This window comes from Harmonia axyridis, chromosome 1 (genome assembly GCF_914767665.1).
Source record: "Harmonia axyridis chromosome 1, icHarAxyr1.1, whole genome shotgun sequence".
Lineage (NCBI taxonomy): Eukaryota > Metazoa > Arthropoda > Insecta > Coleoptera > Coccinellidae > Harmonia > Harmonia axyridis.
In genome coordinates this window covers 31,510,566-31,517,908 of record NC_059501.1, presented here as the reverse complement: position 1 = coordinate 31,517,908, position 7,343 = coordinate 31,510,566, and the positions used below count along the sequence as shown (strand labels likewise).

At 31.5% G+C, this 7,343-nt stretch overlaps 1 long non-coding RNA gene across 1 annotated transcript; it reads left to right on the top strand.

Moving 5' to 3' along the window:
* The first annotated feature begins 372 nt into the window (after positions 1–372).
* LOC123671343 lies at positions 373–2,395 on the top strand. The gene is made up of 2 exons (XR_006746082.1): positions 373–843; positions 1,620–2,395. It is a non-coding gene; the product is annotated as an uncharacterized LOC123671343 (long non-coding RNA).
* The last annotated feature ends 4,948 nt before the right edge of the window (positions 2,396–7,343 follow it).

The window sequence follows — 7,343 nt, the reverse complement described above, 5'->3', positions numbered from 1 at the left end:
TTTATTTCAGATAAATCTTGATTATTTGGAAAATCTGTGGTCACGTGACTAAAATATCCGTCCGCTCTCGGATGCTATTGCCGAACGCATTGAATTTAATTTTTTCAAATACTCCTTATACTTTTCATCGATAAACACGAATAAAGAACATAAAATGATAGAAACTCGTACTCGTTAATATTGAAATTCTATGCGGCGCACGTGTACTTCTATATTTTACCTGAGCCCTCAGTTCTTAGTCAACAGTTGGCCTGCTAGTGTTAGTCACAGATTACGGATGTTATCCGTAATCTGTGGTGTTAGTTCTTAGTTCTTAGGAAACGTGCATAAACGCCCTCATTGATTTGTTAGTGTTCAATTCTTAGGTCTTAGTTCTTAGCTACAGTGCATAAATCCACCATTAACTAAGGGCTTAGGTAAAATATAGAAGTGCGCGTGCGCCGCATAGAATTTCAATATTAACGAGTACCAATTTCTATCATTTTATGTGCATTCGTGTTAATCGATGAAAATTATTAGGTGTATCTGAAAAAATAAATTTAATTTTTTCACAATCAATATCAATGTCAAACATCAAAGTATGGAACAAGTAGAAAGTGGTTCGAGCACGTGCGCAGAACTAACAAGAGAGTGCTTGAACGCCACTGAATTCTTAGGTTTAGTTGTTAGGTAAGATGCTTGAAGAGTTGAAATGGAAATGTTAATGCTCATAATAAAACCCAGATTCAAAACATTCCTTGATTCATAACTAATCAACATCACAACATATTTCATCAGATTAAAGCATTCTCAATAGAATGTATTAGCCTGTGAAAGCAATATGCCTCAGAGCCTAGGGTCTCAGTGAGTAACTTATGATAACCATAATTGAAGAAATCCATATCTTTCAAACCGGCCCGACATATATTGCATCAATCAGTAAATCGAAAAAAACCCGCAAGTCGGATAAAAATCCACCGATTAGCAACACTGGTATCCTAATAGCACTTACTATTTCCTCAGTCTATTTCTCAAAATATTTGGACTACTTCTTCTGAAGACAACATATATAAAATTTTAAAAATATCATAAATTTTCTTTTGTGTTTTTATTTATTACAAATTTTGAATTCCCTAAAATTCAGTTAAACTTGTAGCTACATTATATCGAATGTAAATTTAATTATCTATAATATTATTGATATAATATCAATCATAAAAACTCGGGAATAGAAATTAAACAATATTTTCTTTTAGATAACACTCAATGAAATTCACCTTCTTCTGGAAGAAATTTCAGATATCATGAAAATCTGTACCATACACTTCCTAAATGTGAATCGTTTAGCTATTTCAATACAATTCTGATCCGAATATCTCAATATTTTTCTTTAAAAAAAATTAAATGTGCGTTATTCCCATAGCCATATTAAGCTATTTCAATACTATTTTCATCTGAATAACTCAATATTTCTCATTAAAAACGCCTTATTCCCATAGCCATTTCAACAATCAAGTCATGCAAAAAACTCAGTATTTCTCCAAAAAAAATTAGAAACGCGTTTTTCTCATAGTATATTCGCATGTGTTACCAATAATTCAATGACTCCATCCTTCCCAACACCTCTCTTTCTTTGATAGTCTGCAAAGCGATGCAAGTAGAAGCCACGTGAGGGCCAGTCCATGTTGTTATAGGTCTATGGAAGAATCTGATCGCAGAATATTCATCTTGGGAAATTCTTCATTCTATTGAAACTATGTAAGAAATGAGGTATATTTATTTATTACTAATTAATTAAAAACATTGTATTTTACGAGAGTTTATTTACTGTATATTGTTTACATAAGAAATCTACTAAAATAACTCATAAAATGGAAATTATTTCTTAAAAAAATTATGAAACTAGCTTGTTTTCATTTTCTTCTTGAGAAGACATACCGCCTGCTTCCTCTGGTCTATGTTTCCTGTGACGTGGATTGCCAGCTATCTCACCATTGCTTTGGTGGTCATCTAATGGGTCTTCTTCCGAGGGGTTTGTTGTCCCTGGTGATCTTTGCCATTCTGTCCACATGCTGGTTCCATCTGACCACATCGTCCACTTGGCACTTCTCTCTTATAATATAATTTTTCTGTCTGTCCGACAGTTTGTATCTTGTTATTGTTCTTAGGATCTTCATTTCAGTTGTTCGCAATACCCTCTTTGCTGTAGATATTTCGGCTATGGTCTCCGCTCCATTGATAGTTTTCATTTTGAAATATAATAATTCACTTATATTCTATATTCAAGTTAAATATCGATTTTGTAATATTAATCCTTACTAAGAAACAATTAACCACGCCACTGGAATGTTTACTGCACCTCCATTTGTCAATTTTGCGGGTTTGTTGTTTTCCTACCTCACTTTATCATCTTACTGATTCAACTTATATGTCTTTTAAGAGTTTCTCACGAGCTTTAAACATACTCACAGTGACATTTATATTCTTTTTCATTCAAATGGACAGAATCCATATTAATTTTTAGGTAAACTTTCCAGTTGGCTGCATAATCACATAAGTAATTCTTTTATGTTCAAAAAGACAGAATCTATATGCTTTTCGAGGTCATTTCCTGATTCTATATGCTTTTTGAGGTTATTTTTCTGATTGGCTGCATACTCATGTAAGTCACATTTATGTTCTTTTTAATTCAAATGGACAGAATCTATATGCATTTTGAGGTTATTTTTCTGATTGGCTGCAAACTCACATAAGTGACATTTATGTTCTTTTTTATTCAAATGGACAGAATCTATATGCCTTTTGAGGACATGTTTCCGATTGGCTGCAAACTCACATAAGTGACATTTATGTTCATTTTTATTCAAATGGACAGAATCTATATGCTTTTTGAGGTGAAACTTCTGATTGGCTGTATAATCACATAAGTGACATTTATGTTCTTTTTCATTCAAATGGACAGAATCTATATGCCTTTTGAGGACATGTTTCCGATTGGCTGCAAACTCACATAAGTGACATTTATGTTCATTTTTATTCAAATGGACAGAATCTATATGCATTTTGAGGTTATTTTTCTGATTGGTTGCAAACTCACATAAGTGACATTTATATTCTTTCTCATTCAAATGGACAGAATCTATATGCATTTTGAGGTTATTTTTCTGATTGGCTGCAAACTCACATAAGTGACATTTATGTTCTTTTTTATTCAAATGGACAGAATCTATATGCCTTTTGAGGACATGTTTCCGATTGGCTGCAAACTCACATAAGTGACATTTATGTTCATTTTTATTCAAATGGACAGAATCTATATGCATTTTGAGGTTATTTTTCTGATTGGCTGCAAACTCACATAAGTGACATTTATATTCTTTCTCATTCAAATGGACAAAATCTATATGCCTTTTGAGGTGAAACTTCCGGTTGGCTGCATAATCACATAAGTGACATTTAAGTTCTCTTTTATTCAAATGGACAGAATCTATATGCATTTTGAGGTTATTTTTCTGATTGGCTGCAAACTCACATAAGTGACATTTATATTCTTTCTCATTCAAATGGACAGAATCTATATGCCTTTTGAGGTGAATCTTCTGGTTGACTGCATAATCACATAAGTGACATTTATGTTCTTTTTTATTCGAATGGACAGAATCTATATGCCTTTTGAGGACATCTTTCCGATTGGCTGCATAATCACATAAGTAACATTTATGTTCATTTTTATTCAAATGGACAGAATCTATATGCTTTTTGAGGTTATTCTTCTGATTGGCTGCAAACTCACATAAGTGACATTTATGTTCTTTTTTATTCAAATGGACAGAATCTATATGCTTTTTGAGGTTATTCTTCTGATTGGCTGCAAACTCACATAAGTGACATTTATGTTCTCTTTTATTCAAATGGACAGAATCTATATGCTTTTTGAGATGAAACTTCTGGTTGGCTGCATAATCACATAAGTGACATTTAAATTCTTCTATGTTCAAATGGTCAGAATCTATATGCATTTTGAGGTTATTTTTCTGATCGGTTGCAAACTCACATAAGTGACATTTATGTTCACTTTTATTCAAATGGACAGCATCTATATGCCCATCGACATTGCTTTTCTGGTTGAAAGCAAACTTTCCGCTTTCATATTCAAGAGACGATCTCATTCCATTCTCATCAGTGTAATGATGAACAATATCCATGATTTCATTTTTTTTATCCTCAATCGTGTACTGGAAACTAGAACCAAAAAAATAATAAACATTTTCAATTATAAGAGATTTGAAGATAAAACAATTTCAACAAACACTGGAAATTTACATTCAAAAGCGTTCTTCTAAAAAATCGAATTTTCATAATGATATTTCAATGGAATATTTCACAAAATGTGATATCTTCATAAGAAGTATTGTTGCTTGACTACTTTAATTTTCCTAGTTAGAGGATTTGAAATAGAAATTTCAATATCACATAATATAATCGATTAGACTTTATTTCATAGGAACTATTGAAATCTTCAAGATCTAATCTACACAATTTCAAAATAAATATATTTTGAAAGTTATCATCTTGTATCTGTGTATTCTAGTGTATTTGATTTATTGCGAAATAGAGAAAATAATATTGAACAGTTCATGTTGAACCTTCATGGTGAGCACATGTGAATAATTTCAACGTGCCTTGAGAATTTCTTCAAAGTAGTGATTATTATGAGTAAACAAATTCGATAAAATAAAATTTCTAAGCGGATTCCTGCTAGCGCCGCAGTCTTCGAACTTCTCTACAGATTAGAAATGTCCCAGGTCAGCGGCACTTCTACTTATACCTCTTCAGGAGGAGAAGTACCTAAAAACCAGGAAGATTCAAAGCGTAAAAGACGAAAGAAAAAGTCAACCAAAAACGCCATAGATACAAAGAAAAAATCCCATAGTAATCCATAGTAACGAGTACCATTTTTTTCGTTTTATGTTCCGTTGTACGTGTTTATCGATGAAAAGTATTCGGTGTATCTGAAAAAGTCCTCAAAAGTAGTTCGAGGACGTGCGTTTTCCTTCACTAAGAACTAAAATATAATCAAATAATTAAACTTTCGAAATCGCAAAAACACATCTACTTAACTGAAGAGACAATAAGCCATGTTCTTTTTAGAAATAAAATAAAGTTAAAATTTGGCCTACAGTATAAAGAAAAAATAATGAATGCTTACTCCAAGTCAAATGTGCTTCCTTTTTCATAGCTATCATCAGCTTCTCCCATTTCCATCTTTACTCTGTGATGATTATTTTCATCTAGGAAAATTTTTGAGTATGTTTCCATTTCTGACTTCAACACTTCGTAAATTCTCAATTGTAAAAATAAATATGTACAATTACAAATCGAGAACTGGTTGTTTTGTATAATCTCTACTGTGTACGATAGCATGAAGCTTGTCTGTTTTCGCAGAGTAAAAAGATAATATACCCTCGAGTCACGACACTAACGAAGAAATAACAACACAGATACAGAATCTGTGAATAACAACTTTACAACCATAGACAAATTTATGTAAAGAGGCCATGAAATTCTTCTTCTTCTTCTTATATCCTTTACTATGTGCTAGGACTCAGCCATTCGCACATAGGCCATGAAATTAATAAATTATTAGATCAATGAAAAAGGCGAATTGGGACATAGAACCACCGATTCTTCTTCTATCCTTTACTATGTGCTAGGTCGAATTCCATCCGCAGATCATAGACCATTAGGTCTATGCCGCAGATCAAACCTTAGAATATTAATGTTCTAAGTCTGAGATCTTAGAATATAGATAGATTATTAATGTTCTAAGATATCACCTAGGTTAGGTTGATATTAGGTCGATTCAAGGGTAGGCAGCGCCCTCTTCAGCATGCTTTTTCGGCTAAAGGTAAGATATTGTAAACAAAAATATTTTGAGTGTTATTTGTAAAGAAAGAAATATGATGGACAAAGAAAATAGTGTATTCCTCAGTTTAACTGAATATTTCCGGTATTTGGAAGCAACTCCAAATAATAGGAATGTGATAGAAGGTGAATTCATTCTAATTTAAGAATAATCGTCCATTATCTAAAAAACAAACATTTTAGGAGAAGCGGTCTTGAATGCCGGTCATGTATTATGTGTGGGAATATAGGTAAAAGTATTAGTATTATGCTTAGAATTGTTCGCCTTAACATCTTGAAAATAATATTAAAAAAAAATATCTTTATATTTCAGCAAAGCAAGCCTCTGACTTGGGGAATTGTAAATATATTATAAAAGAGAATAATAATTATGAACTGAAAAAAAAACATAAATACTTTGCACAGGTGCAGGTGGGAATTGCAATCCTAAATTTAGACATTTGCCACTTTATTATTTATTTTTCAAGCAATAATTCATTCATTGAAATTAAGGTGCCCTTTGATGAAGAATACAAATATAATATGTTAACTTCTTTGAAAAAAAATATATTGAGAAAATGTTACACCATATTTGTAATGAATAATTGAAAAATTAATATATTTTTTGAAATAAAATTCCAGTTATTCTATTTCCACTTATTATTTAAATAACAACTAACCCATACACCGAAAGGTAACAAATGGGATACAGATTATATATATATATATATATATATATATATATAAATAACAATTGTTTCGCTACACAGAAGCTTTAGATTTAACATCTATATTGCTACTCGAAATAAAGGCAAAATACAAAAATATTCAGAAATTATCTTCAGAAAAAATGGGGCTGGACAGGTTTACAATCGCACAACATATAATCATTATTTCTTCTATTTTAGGAACCAGGTTCCACGGTAAAACATTACTCAATAGGTGGAAGATAGATCGTAGGTTTCAATACTGCCATTAACACAGTGAGCATGTCATAAAAAATTTCTTTTATACTTTGGGAACTGATGTTTCCAAAGAGTAAAGACAATACAACATAGCTCGTGTCATTCTTTAGTTTTGTAAATGTATTTTTTCCCTAATATTGAGGGATGAAACAAAATTTTCTCTTTTTCTTCTTAATACTATAATTTCAATAGTTTTCAGCATTTCGAAAGAATTCAACCCTGTCAAGCTGTTAAGCTTTTGATTTGTAGTAATATTGTCACAAATTATCCTTATTGATAAAAGCACATAGAGCTTCAGCAGCCAAAAATTCATCAGGCCTGTGAATCATTTCCTGAAATTTCAATATCATCATTTGATTCAACTAGAATATCTCAATACTTTACCTGAGCATGAAGTTCATTTTCATCTTGATTTTGGATCATTACTTCACAGTCAGATTTCAACTGAAAATTTTGTAAATATTAGATTTATTTTCATTTAAAAGGATCATTATA